We start from the raw sequence: 18,548 nt of genomic DNA, 5'->3' as shown, positions 1-18,548 counted from the left end.
CAGGAGGATGTGGAAGGAAATGGAAACCACTACATTAAGGACACATGACGAATATCCACAGGAGATGTGGCCTCCAATAGAAAAAGGGTCACAGTGATCTCTCCATTGGCAAAAGACTCTAGAATATTCCCCCATTCGGTTGTCTTGCAATGGATGACACGGGGGCGGTGACCATGAGAAAAAGATTCAATAATCAAACGAAGGGATAACGTTCTACGAGTTGGGGCGTGGATTGTCAGAAGCTTGAACTTGGTGGGGAAGCTAGATAATCTGAAAGGATCATGCTAAGGCTCAGTCTAGAATTGGGGTCAGTGAAGTGAAATAGAAAGAAAATAAGGATTTCTGGCCAGATGAGTACACGATAATACCAACAGCTACAAAAAATTGCGTAACGGGATTAGTATTCGTTTTAAGTACGAAGGTAGGAAAGTTCAAAGTTGGCTTTTTTTCTCATCAGAATCGGCAGCAAATCAACACCGACCACGATAATTCAGGCATTTATGCCGACGTTGTAACCTCCCAACAGAAATTTAAAATTAAATAAATATTATTTGGTTAATGATTCTAATTTTTGTGCGACCTCAGAACAAAATTGGTTCCCATTTAATATACCCACAAAATTCTTTTCTCATTTAATGTAGGCTCAAAACAGAAAAATTCCTAAACCTCGAAATAAAAAAATAAATTCAGTAACCTGGTAAATTTTAGGACGACAGCAGTGCTGCGTCATGGCCCTGTAAGATCATTCAGAATAAAAAAGCAAAAATTCTTACCTCAGTACAAACGGCGAATATATCTGCTCTTACCTAAAAAATTTTCGGCACAGCTCTGTGCAATGCTGGCCTATACATTTGTGATTTATGAAAGGATGCAAACTGATTTTTCTTTTGCAACAATCGGAATGATCGTGGATTGGAGAAATTAGTATATTCTTGAAATTGAAATGAATGCTTGTAAAAAAAATTACTTTATATTACAAAAATTATTATTAGGACATTTTTAAAACATTTGGATGACAGTTCAGCTACATTACTAGATATGCGCGAGGCTGCTTTTTTACCTTATGCAATAATACTCAGGCTCCAGACTCCCGACCAGAGCAGACTACAGACCAGCGCAGACTGCAGACAACCGCAAACTAGCGACAAGCAACAACTTACTGCTACAGCTACACAGTTCATACTCAGTCAACACTGCTCTCTGGTCAGCGATTCTCTTGATTCTCTTATACCTTGCATATCGCAGGCAGCGCATACCTCTTACATAACCCTCCACTGGGGGGGAGGGGGGGGGGACAAAAATTTGGCAGCGATGGTGAGTCAATTGGACTTGCCATGAGCAACAAATTTTTCTTAATTAACTAAGTTTACAGTCACAGAATATATACATATATATAGGTGCAGAACATGAAATGAAATATAGTGCACATGCACTGAGTACAGAACATATCAAGCAATGACAAAATGTATAAGCAATGAGTACAAAACATATTAACAAATGACATAAAGTGCACATGCACTGTAGTACAGAACATATCAAGCAATGACAAAATGTACACGCAATGAGTACAAAACATATTAACAAATGACATAAAGTGCACACGCACTGTAGTACAGAACATATCAAGCAATGACAAAATGTATACGCAATGAGTACAAATCATATTAACAAATGACATAAAGTGCACACGCACTGTAGTACAGAACATATCAAGTAATGACAAAATGTATACGCAATGAGTACAAATCATATTAACAAATAACATAAAGTGCACACACACTGTATATATTTTTTTACCATTTTACAAGAACTAGGACAGGAAAGGGAAGGATTGCATCATGGTTGTAGCACAGTAGGTTGCACGTAGCTGCACTGAAAGTCCATATCTTTCTACAGAAGCACAGTACCAAGTGAGACAATCTGTAGTTCTCTTCACTGAAGTATTAATCAGTGTAGCCAAGACACTGAAATGTCGTATTAATATTCAATGTTATCATTTTGGTAGTACATTAGGTACACCAAATAGTAGAATCATAATAACATCTCCATTGTTCAAGGTGGTGGACAGCATGTTGTGTCAACACCACGTTCTTGTAAGGTACACCAACGTAGAATTAGTGCAAAAACCAAATATAGTGCTCCATTATCATGAGGATAGACAGGACAAACGGATATTGCAGTAATTTCTGGTAATTAGGTCATAAGGTGAAGGACATTAAGTCTTATGCTAGTCATCATTGAGAATTACATTAGTCTATCAACCGATTGGAGTAATTGGTGACACTCATCGCCTAGTTACGGAACATTTCTGTGCTATGTGTGAAGTATTACAGAATAATGTTCATAAGTCATCTGATTATAGTAAACATTGGCACTCATTGGCCAGTTACAAACCATTTTTATGCACTATTCAAAAGTGATCATTCAAAACAAGAGTTAATTAATGGCATACTATTTACATAATTCATCTAGTTATAGTAATCTTTGACACACATTGGCCAGTTACAAACCATCAGAAGTCATCATTCAAAACAGGAGCTAATGAGCGTAGCATCAGGCTACTGGTATTCATATATAATAGCATGTAAGTGACATGATACAAATTTAAAATATAAGAAACAGTGGCATTCATTGGCCAGTTACTAAACATATAGCAAGTATTGAATATTACAAAACATTTTTCATCATTCAAGTGACGTACGACATATTTAAAATAATTATTGGCACTCACTGGCCAGTTACTAAACATATAGCAAGTATTGAATATTACAAAACATTTTTCTTCATTCAAATGACATACGACATATTTAAAATAATTATTGGCACTCATTGGCCAGGGGCAAACCATCAGAGGTCATCATTCAAAACAGGAGCTAATGAGCGTAGCATCAAGCTACTGGTATTCATATATATATATAATGTAAACGACATAATACAAATTTAAAATATAAGAAACAGTGGCATTCATTGGCCAGCTACTAAACATATTACAAAACATTTTTCATCATTGAAGTGACATACGACATATTTAAAATAATTATTGGCACTCATTGGTCAGGTACAAACCATGAGAAGTCATCATTCAAAATAAGAGTTAATTATTAGCATAGCATTTATAGAGTATAACAAAAATATTATTTACAGAAATTATTAGCATAGCATGTATGCATTATTACAAAATATCATTCACTATTACTCAGAACTCATCATTCAAGTGAGATATGACATATTTAAAATGTAACACTCTGTAAGTATTACTCAAAATCTGTGATTAGAAAACATCATTCAGTATTACTCAGAACTCTCTTAAACTGGTAGCATTATTTGGGACTGGTAATACATTTTTTTTTTTTGTGCTAGCAATGCATTGCGTTGGGATCGATAATTAATTGCTGGGGGATAACAATATTCGCATTTGACTTATTGCTGCAAATGAGGATAGGTAACGTCATCTGTCATGAGTCAGCTGTAGCAAGGTTATGAAACAAGTAGACTATATGTGATCACATTCATGAATGACACACACAAATGGGTAAAAAATGCAAGTACTAGAACAGGTTTAATGATTAACTTCTTATAGCACATTAATTTCATGAATAGCTTCTCCTGGAAAAAATACAAAATGTATTATTGAGCTGAAAGAAGAAACGCATATTATGCTGAAAAGTAGTGAACTTCGAATTAACAGGTAATGAAACGTGTACTCAATATGTATGTACTCTAGTTGGCCTTTCCAAAACATTCAGTCATTATACCATGCGACATAAGACATACTGTCAAAACGAACTGCAACAAATACTTAAATAACTACATAGCATTTCTTAACTAACAGTAAATATATAAACTTCATCATCATTCTCATCTGCAAAGAAACTTAAAAGTGGTGTGTTAAGTGGCCATATAAAATTCATCACTATCATCACCTGCAAAGAAAAACTTCATTATTCATATTAGCATATTCTTCATCACTATTCATCATCATTCATTATCATCTGCAAAAAGACACTTCATTATTCATTATTCAAATTACCATTTACTTCATACAATTATTCATAGTATAGAGCTTCTTATTTCTAGCATACTTCATCACTAAAACTACGATGTGTGATTCTGTCTGACAGCCTGCATCAATCGCCTCGTATTCTGAAAGAAAAATAATTAGTTAAGACTGCTATCATACGATGTGTATAGTATATTCTTGTTAATGCTTGTTAATTCTGATACATTTACTCTTCGTGACGAGGTATTGCATCTTCTTTCGTTCATTCCGAAGGTGAAATTCCCATTTCATAGTAATCCACTGTGGTTTGTTTAATTTATTTCTTTTACGCGTTATTGCTTTCTGAAAATGATGAATAAGGATTAATATCTTGCATTTAAATCATATACCCATTAAATAAAAACTGGTTTCTAGTGATATAATTAAGCATACAGCAAAGCATGACAGAAAACTTATTATGTCAAAAACATAGACAGTGTTCAGGTGCAAAAATGTACACAGAATATCATAATGTAGTAGCAAAAAATGTAAAATAGTCACGATGTTGAGATATCATAAGGCAAAATGTCAAAGTCAACTGGTGTTTGTTACATCTTAAACATTTCACAGTGCATACAAACAAAACAGGAAAACAATCATACATACAAGAAAAATGCAAAAATGTGTACGGTCTGATATATAACGACAAGAAAAGCGACCTGCTAACCTTACCTTGCCGGGCACTTGCCAAGAAAAAATATGACAATCATCAGTAAGTAATCACATAGATATAATTGCATAAGTGGTCATAAAATGTGTAAGTTTATCTGGAAAAATGTGCACGGTCTGATGTGTAACGACAAGAAAAGCGACCTGCTAACCTTACCTTGCCGGGCACTTGCCAAGAAAAAATATAATAATCAACAGTATGTAGTCACATAAATATAATTGCATCATTGGTCATATAAAAATCAGAAAATGACATTACAGTGTGATAAATCATAAAGTATGTTCATTGAATAAAGGGTTTAATGTTGGAGACATGGTGATTGCCTTTACTTTTTCTGGTTCTCAGAGTTTCGACGTGTACTACATTGGGGTGAGGAATGCTGGGAATTCGAAATGGACCTGCGAATAGAAGCTCAAATTTAATACACCTATTCTTTCCTCCGTTGGATAAATAGAGTGTACGTACTAATATCATCTGTCCAATGTGAAATTCACGGCGTGTACAAACCTGTTTTTGCTGTCTTCTTCGGCGCTCTGCGGCACGTTTTATGTTGTTGAGTGCAATGTCAATTATTTCATGGTGTCGTAGTCGACGAGGTGTGGAAAGGATACTAATTCTTTAATTTTGTTAGGTGGTTCAACATTTTTCAGTATAACAGTCGGAGATAGCATAGTTGATTCATTTAGTATGGAATTAATTACATCCTGGAATGAGAGTATGTGTGTGTCCCAATCAATATGTCTTTTATGGCAGTATGTTCTACACAGTTTACCAATTTCTTTCATTAGTCGTTCACAAGGGTTCGAAGAAGCATGATACCTGGATATATAGATCGGAGAAATGTTTCTAGCTCGTAACATACGTGTCCATATAGCAGATCGAAACTGTGGTCCATTGTCGGAAATTACTTTCAATACATGCCCTACATGGAATAGAAAATGTTTTACAAATGCTTTCGAAACAGTTTTAGCAGTAGCTTTGCGTAACGGAGTGAAGGTAACAAATTTTGAAGTGAGTTCAACAGTGACAAAGATGTAGCAAAAACCTCTATTAGTTCTGGGAATCGGACCAAAAATGTCTATAGCGGCCATGTGCCTCAATTTAACAGGTGCAATGGGATGTAACGGAGGAATGTGAAGTCGTGTCTGACTTAGCTTTCTGGCAGATTTTACATGACGCTAAAACTCGTCGAATACGTTTCTCCATATTGGCAAAATAACAGTTCTGTCTCAGTATAAGAAAACATTTTCTGGCTCCGTAATGTGGGTAACTTAAATGAGTATACCAAATTAATTTGTTAACAAGTTCGTCAGGAATACATAATAACCAATTGTTGCTGTCAGGGTGAGACCGGCGAAACAGAATATTATTCCGTACAGTGTAATGGTTTCTAATGGTAACATTATTCCTATCTTGCCAAAGGTGTTTAATTTCTTTCCACACTTTGTCTTTACTCTGCTCTTGCGCTATGTCTCGTAATGACGACGAAATGAAATTTTCAAATGCAACTTGTCGAATGTACATGACGCTAAAATTTGCTTTGCGGAAGTTGGTTGCGATGTCTTGCTGATCGTTGCTGAGAGAACGGGATAGTGCGTCTGCTACGATATTTTGTGTACCGGGATTGTGAACAATTGTAAAATTAAATTCCTGTAAATAAAGTTTCCATCTGCTTAATCTGTCGTGTGTAAATTTTGCGGAAAGTAAAAACTGTATAGCTCTATGATCTGTGTAAACGGTAGTGTGTCTTCCATAAAGAAAATGCCGAAATCTCGTAAATGCCCATACAACACATAATGTTTCAAGTTCTGTGACAGAATAATTGCGTTCAGCAGGTGACAGAATGCGACTCGCAAAGCCGATGTTTTTAATTACTGTAGTGCCATCTTCTTCAATTTCCTGAAAAATGTGTACGCCTAAAGCGGTGTTAGAACTGTCGGTGACAATGGAAAAATTTCTAGTAAGATCTGGATGTGATAAAAGTGGTGCATTCAACAAAGCTTCTTTCAGGTTCACAAATTCAGAATGTGCTTGGTTATCCCAGGACCAAATAGTGTTTTTACCCGTCAATTGACATAATCTAGGGGTGTCTAAAGCAGAGTAATGAATAAATTTACGAAAAAAGTTAATTAAACCCAAAAAGCTGCGTAGTTGTTTCTTCGTCATAGGAACAGTAATGTCACGTAAAGCTTGAAGTTTTTTCGGGTCAGGCGCAATGCCTTCTGCTGAAATTACATGTCCAAGAAATTTTATAGAAGTTTTGCCAAAATGCGATTTACTGAGATGAACTGTGAGTCTTTGTACACGAAAAGTTCGTAACAGTTGTTCAAGAATCAGATTGTGTTCAGACCAGTTAGCTTCTGCAATAAGAATGTCGTCTACATATGTTGTGATTCTGTCTTTAAGTTCTGTCGGAAGTATAGTATTCAAACCGCGAATAAATGCTGCTGAAGAAATAGTTAAATCGAACGGTAATTTACAAAATTGATAAGAGTCACCAAAACAGAGAAAAGCCGTGTACTTTCTGCAGTCTGAATTTGCCAAAATCCCGATTTCAAATCTAATGTGGAATAAATAGCAGTACCATGAAATTTCTGTAGAAGTTCTTCTAGTGTCTGTGGGCGATATGTTTCATTAATAATAATGTCGTTGATGTGACGCGAATCAAGTACGAGGCGAAGTGAACCATCCTTTTTCTTAACAATATGGAGCGGGTTTATGTACGGACTAACTGCAGGTTCAATAATTCCTTGGTCAAGCATAGCTTGCATTTCTTTCTTAACTTGTTCTCTGTGAATATACGGAATGGGATAATGTTTAGCTTTAAGTGTGTCGTGCTATTTAACTTGAAATTCATACATAAAACCGGACATAGTACCAGGGACGTTGTCAAAAACTGGAGCTTGCTGTAAAAGAATTTTGCGTAGTTGCGTGCGTCCGTCGTCTGTATTTGCACTGCTCTGTTTAACTTTATTAGAAATCATTTGCATAACATCATAGTCGGCTTCGTCTGGAGTATTATAGTCGTGAACATACGTATCTGTGAACAATGTGCAATGACAGTCTATGTTACGTGCTGCGGAAATGACCTCTGTACGATTAATTGTTTGTTCTTCTGCAGATAAAGAGTGCTGAAATTCTAAAGCCAGTTGTACATTTTCATCCTTTAACATTAAATAGGAGTTTTGAAAGTCAATAATTGCGTCGTGTTGTACCAGAAAATTCGTACCTAAAATAACGTCTGTTGTCAATAAGGGAACAATCCAAAAATTTGAGTGAAATGTATGACCTGCAACACAAAATGACAAATGTGTCTGTAATTTTACATCTACTCCTTTACAAGATACTGCTCCTTTTACTTTAGTTTCGCCTAATGGTAATGTAGGATAGGTATTCTCTTTGTTACATTCGTTGAAAGTTTCTTCATTTATGACTGACATAGGTGATCCAGAATCGATTACTGCTGAAAATTTGGACGATCCAATCTTTACCTCAATGATAGGGTGTGAAATGGTTTTTTGAATAACTGGTCTTTCCTGCAAAAGAGTGTCTCGGATGTCGTCAAAAGTAATAACATTTTCGTGAACAAGATTCTGTGTGTCAAAAGTATTGCTTGCGTTGCTGGAAGATGCAACCTTTTCTGTATCTAGTCAAATTCTGTCTGACGTGCTATTATTTTCGCGAGGATGCTGTGGCATTTCAACTATTTGTACTGTTCTGTTATTTCTTCCTGACGTATTACGTTCGGGATGATATCTACTGTTTGGTTCATTCATCATAATTTGTTGTTGCGGATGATTCTGCTGCTGGTAAGTCCGACTGTTATTAAACGTACGCTGAAAATTGTGCTCATTACTTTTTCGTCTGTCATGATAGTCATTTCTATACGGTGCATTGCGATAGGAATTGAAATGGTGTGTTTTCTGTACGTACTGATTTCCTTGTTGCTGTGCGTTGCTATTTGGTGGAACCGACGCTATACGCGTAGGCGGCGAAACATTACAGCTTGGTTGACCTTGTACATTACATTGTTGGTTAGGTATGCTAACCGGCTGGCTTTGGTGCTGTTGTAGGGAAAAACCTCTATTGTTACCGAAATGCGTTTGCTGTTGCTGATAATTTTACACATACTGATGATTAAATTTTTGTCTGGTATTAAAGTTCTCGTGGTTGTCATTTCTGGACCGTCTAATGAATACTGTCACTTTCGGTAAAACTTGTCGTATCAGGTTTTCTTTATTCATTCCTAATTCTAGATAGATAGATAGTTGAAGAGCTGTTTTGATAGATATAAAGGATAGAAGAAGAGAAGGCAGCAGTGCAGAAAACTAAAGATGAAATAGCACTACTACGGCTCGGGCCCCTGTGCACGCTACGGCACATATTCATCGAAGTGTAATGAATCCCCTTAGGTTAATTACGCGTTGCAAGTAAATTTTAGTTTCTGCGTTACAGGCAATGCCGGTGAAAATTTAAAAGCAAGTTTTTGTATCAAACCCAATTCTACTTTCTGCATTACAGGCAATGCTGTTGAAAATACAAAAGCAAATTGTCGTATCCAGTCCAAAGCGTGTACCTGTGCTCTGTTATTTTTAAATACCTTAAATTTTCTCACGGATAGGAAATGCTTGTAATCAAAATTATCGTCTCTGAATGTGTGAACAGGTTCAGGTTTGTGTAACAATCTGTTTGTCTGTGACTGTTCGGAATCTAAGTCACGTACGCTCTGTAAATTACTTAAGTTATACTGGCTGTGTGAGTGTGACAAATGTTTGGAATGTGGCGTATGCTGTGACGTGTTAGTGACTGAGACATTTTTCATCTCTGTCACTTCTTGCTGTAAAGTTGACAATTTTCTACGTAATGTCTTATTGCACGAACCTATCTCACTGATTGTCTGCTGTAAATTTTGGAATTCAGGTGTTTGATTAAACGAAATTGGTGAAGTATCGTCTGATTTGGTGTCATTATTACTTTCGATAACATCAATACGACTGGCCAATTCATCATATTTTTCAGTCAGTACTTTTACTTGATCATCGTTTTTAGTATCGCAAACATTAATTTGTTCTTCTATTTTACGTGTGGTTTTGTTTAATTTCTTAACGTCTGCTTTTATGGCATCGGGATCCTGTATTAGTTCTAATTGTTCAAGTCTGTCGGTCAGCCGCGGTGGTCTCGCGGTTCTAGGCGCGCAGTACGTAACCGCGCGGCTACTACGGTCGCAGGTTCGAATCCTGCCTCGGGTATGGATGTGTGTGGTGTCCTTAGGTTAGTTAGGTTTAAGTAGTTCTAAGTTCTAGGGGACTGATGACCACGGCTGTTAAGTCCCATAGTGCTCAGAGCCATTCGAGCCATCTGTCGGTCACTGTCTGAAAGTCACTGTGTGTGTGTCTGTTTTTGTTTTAAGATTAGAGATTTCATCATGTAATTCGGTGTTCAACTGTTTGATAATATTAATTTCGTCTGATACTGTAGCAATATTGTCGTCTACGTATATTTTTGGTTTCGTAAACAATTTACGCTTATCTTCCTGTCGCTGTACAGTAATTGTTTCCATGACTTGTCGCTTTACTTTATTCTGTTGCTGTTTTGTAGGTGGTGATTAAAACGTACGTCAAATTGGCTGTTATGTTGGTCAAATTTCGAGTCTACTTTCGCATCCAGTGTGCGCGAAAGTTCTGCTGACATTAATTTAAACTCGTCGCGTAACTGTGTTGCGTTTTCAGAGCATTGTTTAGCGACTGCACTAATTTCGTCTCTAAGTACTTTAGTTGTGGCTGCATGTGTATTACTTAATTCTTGAGCCACAGATCTAATTTCTTCACTATTGTTCCTAGCACAAGCCTTAATTTCATCACGTAACTGTTCTTTAGTATCATGACATTGCGCGGCAACGGCTGCAATCTGTTCACTAAGTTGTTTGTTCTGTTCATTTAGGTGGTCGTGTTTTTCATTCAACTGTTTGAAATTTTCATTAAGTTGTTTATGATTGTTGTCTTGATCTTTTTTCGACTGTTTAAGACTTTCATTAATTTGTTTATAATTGTTGTCTTGTTTTTCATTGAATTGTAGCAATAATGCTACAACTTGATCCAAGTCAAAATTACCGACTCGGTTCTCTGTACTGTGTGATGGTGTATCTGCATGTGTCACGCTTTGTGTAACCATTTGGTTATTCTGTGATTCTTGAAAATGTTTGCTAATCGGATGTGCACTGTTGGTCACTAGACCGGAATCAAATAAATCTGACGTATTCTGATAACACTGTTCATTTTCGTTAGAAAAAATTATCTGTTCGTTACGTAAATTTTGCAAACCGGGTGTGTCAAACTGGGCAGCGTTCATTGTAACAGAACGTGCCGCGTCATCAATTGTCGTTAAACTAACAGAGGACACAATTGAATTTGTTTGTTCCTCATTAGCATTAGAATCATTACTAGTGGTCGGTACGCACTGATTGTCTGCAATTAGGGGATTATCATCATTACACTGAGTGTCGCAAATATTATCGGTCAAGCTATTCGAGTCGGCTATTTCACTCATTGCACATCGCGATGTACTGTTAACAGTTTTTCGCGGCATTTTTCACAAATCAAAATTAAGCACAAAATGAAACAAAGACAAGGCAAAAATGGAACGAACACAATTACAACAAAGAGCAAAAAATTGCCCATGATCTGTGAAAGAAAGAGTGACAAATTAGTAAATGCGTTGCGCCAGATGCAAACTACATTTAAGTAAATAAGAGCAGATATATGACTACTTCTCAGAGATTCACAAAGAAATACGATCCTGGCCGGTTGTCGCCAAGTGTAACATCCCCACAGAATTTTAAAATTAAATAAACATTATTTGGTTAATGATTCTAATTTTTGTGTGACCTCAGAACAAAATTGGTTCCCATTTAATATACCCACAAAATTCTTTTCTCGTTTAATGTAGGCTCGAAACAGAAAAATTCCTAAACCTCGAAATAAAAAAATAAATACAGTAACCTGGTAAATTTTAGGACGACAGCAGTGCTGCGTCATGGCCCTTTAAGATCATTCTGAATAAAAAAAGCAAAAATTCTTACCTCAATACAAACGGCGAATATATCTGCTCTTACCTAAAAATTTTTCGGCACAGCTCTGTGCAATGCTGGCCTATACATTTGTGATTTATGAAAGGAAGCAAACTGATTTTTCTTTTGCAACAATCGGAATGATCGTGGATTGGAGAAATTAGTAATATCTTTAAATTGAAATGAATGCTTGTAAAAAAATTACTTTATATTACAAAAATTATTATTAGGACATTTTCAAAACATTTGGATGAGAGTTCAGATACATTACTAGATATGCGCGAGGCTGCTTTTTTACCTTATGCAATAATACTCAGGCTCCAGACTCCCAACCAGAGCAGACTCCAGACCAGCGCAGACTGCAGACAACCGCAGACTAGCGACAAGCAACAACTAACTGCTACAGCTACACAGTTCGTACTCAGTCAACACTGCTCTCTGGTCAGCGATTCTCTTATACCTTGCATATCGCAGGCAGCGCATACCTCTTACAACGTCGCAAGCCGATGATGAAGATACAGAAAAAGTATATGAGACTATTGCCCTGGTAACTCACCATGTAAAGGGAGATGAAAACCTAATAGTCATTCGCGACTGCAATGTGCATGTAGCGACAGTAGCAGAATTAGTTTTACGGGAGAATATGGGCTGGTAGGAGACGAGGTACTAGCAGAAGTAGAGCTGTGAGGATGGGACGTAAGTCGTGCTTGGATAGCTCCGTTGGTAAAAAAGAAGACTGTGTTGACAGTTATGTATTGTAGTTACGTCAAGGATACTATTTACTCTACTTCTGCCAGTACCTCGTCTCCTACCTGGTAGGAGTCGAGATACTGGCAGAAGCAGAGCTGTTAGGACGGGGCGTGAGTCGTGCTTGGGTAGCTCAGTTGGTAGAGTACGTTGCTCGCAAAAGTCAAAGGTACCGAGATCACGTCTCGGTCCGGCATACAGTTTTAATTTGCCAGGAAGTTTCATATCAGCGCACACTCCGCTGCAGAGTGAAAATCTCATTCTGGAAACATCCCTCAGTCTGTGGCTAAGCCATGTCGCCGCAATATCCTTTCTTACAGGAGTACTAGTTCTGCAAGGTTCGCAGGAGAGCTTCTCTAAAGTTTAGAAGGTAGGAGACGAGGTACTGGGAGAAGTAAAGCTGTGAGGACGAGGTGTGAGTCGTGCTTGGGTAGCTCAGCTGGTTGAACACTTTCCCGCGAAAGGCAAAGGTCCCGAGGTCCAGTCTCGGTCCGGCACACATTTTTAATTCGCCAGGAAGTTTCATATCAGCGCACACTCCGCTGCAGAGTGAAAATCTCATTCTGGAAACATCCATCAGTCTGTGGCTAAGCCATGTCGCCGCAATATCCTTTCTTACAGGAGTGCTAGTTCTGCAAGGTTCGCAGGAGAGCTTCTGTAAAGTTTAGAAGTTAGGAGACGAGGTACTGGGAGAAGTAAAGCTGTGAGGACGGGGCGTGAGTCGTGCTTGGGTAGCTCAGCTGGTTGAGCACTTTCCCGCAAAAGGCAAAGGTCCCGAGGTCCAGTCTCAGTCCGGCACACATTTTTAATTTGCCAGGAAGTTTCATATCAGTGCACACTCCGCTGCAGAGTGAAAATCTCATTCTGGAAACATCCCTCAGTCTGTGGCTAAGCCATGTCGCCGCAATATCCTTTCTTACAGGAGTACTAGTTCTGCAAGGTTCGCAGGAGAGCTTCTCTAAAGTTTAGAAGGTAGGAGACGAGGTACTGGGAGAAGTAAAGCTGTGAGGACGAGGTGTGAGTCGTGCTTGGGTAGCTCAGCTGGTTGAACACTTTCCCGCAAAAGGCAAAGGTCCCGAGGTCCAGTCTCGGTCCGGCACACATTTTTAATTCGCCAGGAAGTTTCATATCAGCGCACACTCCGCTGCAGAGTGAAAATCTCATTCTGGAAACATCCATCAGTCTGTGTCTAAGCCATGCCGCCGCAATATCCTTTCTTACAGGAGTGCTAGTTCTGCAAGGTTCGCAGGAGAGCTTCTCTAAAGTTTAGAAGGTAGGAGACGAGGTACTGGGAGAAGTAAAGCTGTGAGGACGGGGCGTGAGTCGTGCTTGGGTAGCTCAGCTGGTTGAGCACTTTCCCGCAAAAGGCAAAGGTCCCGAGGTCCAGTCTCGGTCCGGCACACATTTTTAATTCGCCAGGAAGTTTCATATCAGTGCACACTCCGCTGCAGAGTGAAAATCTCATTCTGGAAACATCCCTCAGTCTGTGGCTAAGCCATGTCGCCGAAATATCCTTTCTTACAGGAGTACTAGTTCTGCAAGGTTCGCAGGAGAGCTTCTCTAAAGTTTAGAAGGTAGGAGACTAGGTACTGGGAGAAGTAAAGCTGTGAGGACGAGGTGTGAGTCGTGCTTGGGTAGCTCAGCTGGTTGAACACTTTCCCGCAAAAGGCAAAGGTCCCGAGGTCCAGTCTCGGTCCGGCACACATTTTTAATTCGCCAGGAAGTTTCATATCAGCGCACACTCCGCTGCAGAGTGAAAATCTCATTCTGGAAACATCCATCAGTCTGTGGCTAAGCCATGCCGCCGCAATATCCTTTCTTACAGGAGTGCTAGTTCTGCAAGGTTCGCAGGAGAGCTTCTGTAAAGTTTAGAAGGTAGGAGACGAGGTACTGGGAGAAGTAAAGCTGTGAGGACGGGGCGTGAGTCGTGCTTGGGTAGCTCAGCTGGTTGAGCACTTTCCCGCAAAAGGCAAAGGTCCCGAGGTCCAGTCTCGGTTCGGCACACATTTTTAATTTGCCAGGAAGTTTCATATCAGTGCACACTCCGCTGCAGAGTGAAAATCTCATTCTGGAAACATCCCTCAGTCTGTGGCTAAGCCATGTCGCCGCAATATCCTTTCTTACAGGAGTACTAGTTCTACAAGGTTCGCAGGAGAGCTTCTGTAAAGTTTAGAAGGTAGTAGACGAGGTACTGGGAGAAGTAAAGCTGTGAGGACGAGGTGTGAGTCGTGCTTGGGTAGCTCAGCTGGTTGAACGCTTTCCCGCAAAAGGCAAAGGTCCCGAGGTCCAGTCTCGGTCCGGCACACATTTTTAATTCGCCAGGAAGTTTCATATCAGCGCACACTCCGCTGCAGAGTGAAAATCTCATTCTGGAAACATCCCTCAGTCTGTGGCTAAGCCATGCCGCCGCAATATCCTTTCTTACAGGAGTGCTAGTTCTGCAAGGTTCGCAGGAGAGGTTCTGTAAAGTTTAGAAGGTAGGAGACGAGGTACTGGGAGAAGTAAAGCTGTGAGGACGGGGCGTGAGTCGTGCTTGGGTAGCTCAGCTGGTTGAGCACTTTCCCGCAAAAGGCAAAGGTCCCGAGGTCCAGTCTCGGTCCGGCACACATTTTTAATTCGCCAGGAAGTTTCATATCAGTGCACACTCCGCTGCAGAGTGAAAATCTCATTCTGGAAACATCCCTCAGTCTGTGGCTAAGCCATGCCGCCGCAATATCCTTTCTTACAGGAGTGCTAGTTCTGCAAGGTTCGCAGGAGAGGTTCTGTAAAGTTTAGAAGGTAGGAGACGAGGTACTGGGAGAAGTAAAGCTGTGAGGACGGGGCGTGAGTCGTGCTTGGGTAGCTCAGCTGGTTGAGCACTTTCCCGCAAAAGGCAAAGGTCCCGAGGTCCAGTCTCGGTCCGGCACACATTTTTACTTTGCCAGGAAGTTTCATATCAGCGCACACTCCGCTGCAGAGTGAAAATCTCATTCTGGAAACATCCCTCAGTCTGTGGCTAAGCCATGTCGCCGCAATATCCTTTCTTACAGGAGTGCTAGTTCTGCAAGGTTCGCAGGAGAGGTTCTGTAAAGTTTAGAAGGTAGGAGACGAGGTACTGGGAGAAGTAAAGCTGTGAGGACGGGGCGTGAGTCGTGCTTGGGTAGCTCTTTTGGTAGAGTACTTGCTCTGAAAAGGCAAAGGTACCGAGTTCGCGTCTCGGTCCGGCATACAGTTTTAATTTGCCAGGAAGTTTCATATCAGCGCATACTCCGCTGCAGAGTGAAAATCTCTTTCTGGATATTATCTTGATTTATTTTTTCTATTCCTAATGTGATTGTTTTACCCATTATTGGAAGTTTTTTTTGACAATTGCAGTTTTAGGAAAAGAGAATTGTGAATGTGTTACGTGACGATAGATCTGGCTTTAAGAAAGGTAAAGGCACTAAAGAGACAGTTCTGATATGGTTGTAGTTACCGGAAGCAAGACTACAGAAAAATCAAGACACGTTCATAGGAATTGCCCGACCAGGAAAAAGCGTTCGAGAATGTCAAATTGTGGATGATATTCGAAATTGTGAGGAAAATGGAAGGGTAATATATAGTATGTACAAGAAACAAGAGTGCAAGACCGAGAAGGAAATGCACAGATTAAAAAGATCTAATATAAGGAAGTAATTCTTCTTCCCATGGTTTTTAATCTGTAAATCAAAGACACATTGATGGAAATGTAAGACAGATTCAAGAGTGAGAAGAAATGCAGTGTGAAATGATATGTTAAGTTTCGCTGGTAACATTGATGTTCTCAGTGAAAGTGAAGAAGAATTACACGACCTGTTGAATGGAAATAGTTGTCTAATGAGTACTTATCGTGAACTGAGAGTAAATCAAAGAAACACGGAAGAAGTGAGAAGCAGCACAAATGAGATCAGGGAGAAATTGATCAGGGAGAAATCTACTAGCACCAAAAATTGGTCTTAATTTGAGGATGTAATTTCTATGTACGTTTAGAGCACATAATTATATGGCAGTGAGATATGGACTGTGGGAAAACCGGAAGAGGAGAATGCTCAAGCATCTGAGATGTAGTGCTACAGAAGAATGTTGAAAATAATGTAAGGAGTGAGGAGGTTCTCGGCGTAAGCGGCGAGAGGAGGAATATATAAGAAGAAGAAACAGGATCATTGGGCATCTGTTTAAGACATCAGGGATTAACTTCCACGGTACTACAGGAAGCTGGAGAGAGTAAAAACTGCAGGGGAAGGCATTTGAATACACCCAGAAAAATAACTGAGGATTTAGATTTCAAGTGCTACTCTGGGATAAACAGTTGAGCAAATGAGAGGAATTCTTGGCGGGTGTCACCAAATCATTCAGAAGACGGATAACTGATGACTGTATAGGGCTAACACGTTATCGTCGCAAGAGGGGAATCGACGCGCGAGCGTACTATCAAGAACTTCTGTCGAGGTTACGTGAGGCTGTCAAGACGAAGTGTCGCGGGAAGGTGTCAGGGGCTTTCTTACACTCCACAACGACGCCCTGTCTCATTATGTAAAGCACGCGGTTATTGGACCACAAAGTCTGCCACCGAGGGAGGTGGCGCAGTGGGTAGCACACTGGACTCGCAGTCGGGAGGACGGCGGTTCAAGCCCTCGTCCGGCGATCTTGATTTAGGTTTTCCGTAGTTTCCTTAAGTTGCTTAAGGCATATGTCAGGATGACCCCTTTGAAAGGTAACGGCCGATTTCCTTCCCCATCCAACCCTAATCCGAGCTTGTGCTCCGTCTCTAATGACGCCGGTCTCAACGGGACGTTAAACACTAACCTCCTGCTCCTTCTCCTCCTCCACAAAGTTTGCGTCACCCCTCCTTATTCTCCTTGCAAAGCTCTTTCTTCTTTCCTCTGAAGAGAAAACCTTTATTTGGCAGTCATTTTCAGAATGACGACGTGCAGTTTTTCGAGGGGCAACGCTTCCTGAACATCCAAAATCCAGACATCTGCAACGAAGAGCTTTGCCAAGTCGTCCATATTTGAGAACAATGAGTCATGTTGAAGGATAAGTATGTAGAAAAGTACTAACACCATTCCATGTTACAAAGTCGCAGCTCGATACTTTGAAGCGGTGGTTAATACTTGATGACTGCCTCCGGTAACACTACTATAGTATGGACAGGGTACAATGACTTGATGTTGCAAATCAACCGTCTGGTGGTTGGGGGAGTTGGCTGCTAATACAAGGGTCTCATGCTTGGAGCTCAGTTTCCTAGTAACTTCACTGATAAAATTTCTAGTTACTGCTTGTTACTTTTATAAGATTAACCAGTAGATATTCGTCAGAAAAGCCTTGTTGTCACATTTCTAGTTACTGCTTGTTACTTTTATAAAATTAACCAGCTGATACTCGTGAGAAAAGTTGTCATGTGAGTAGATGTGAGTATATGACCTTTGCAACTAGGACTGTTGATGGAAGTAGTCGTAGAATTGTACGTAATAGTTACTATATTTCAAATTCATTAAGTTTAAGCGAGAAAATATAGGGATCGGAAGGATACTTGTAACTAGTACAGAAACCAGAAGTGCTATGAGAGACGGTCATGGAAGGGAGTGAAACCGGTAAGGAGTGAGACAGTCTATTCCCAACGTTATTCAATCTGGACGCTGAGCACGGAGTAAAGGAGCATCTTCGAAAAGTAAATAAAGTTCATGATGAAGGAATATTAATTAAGGTTAGTGGATGATAATTAATTGCGCCAGAGACCAGTTGAACGGAATGAATAGCGACTTGAAGCCTATTTCTAAGGTGAACCGAACAAAATTAAAACGAGGGTAATGGAGCGCAGTTGTCATGTGATTAAGAGTGAATTAGCTTAGGAAATGAGACACTAAAACTAGTGCACAAGCTTTGCTGTTTCAGCAGAAAAATAACTGAAAATGGTCGAAGTAGAATTGATATTTCTTGATCTATGGACTTTTTACACAATGGGAAAAAAATACACATACTGAAGGACCAAAGAAACTGGTATAGGCATGCGTATTCAAATACAGAGA

Source organism: Schistocerca nitens, chromosome 5 (genome assembly GCF_023898315.1).
Source record: "Schistocerca nitens isolate TAMUIC-IGC-003100 chromosome 5, iqSchNite1.1, whole genome shotgun sequence".
NCBI lineage: Eukaryota > Metazoa > Arthropoda > Insecta > Orthoptera > Acrididae > Schistocerca > Schistocerca nitens.
Note: the sequence above shows the minus strand (reverse complement) of the source record.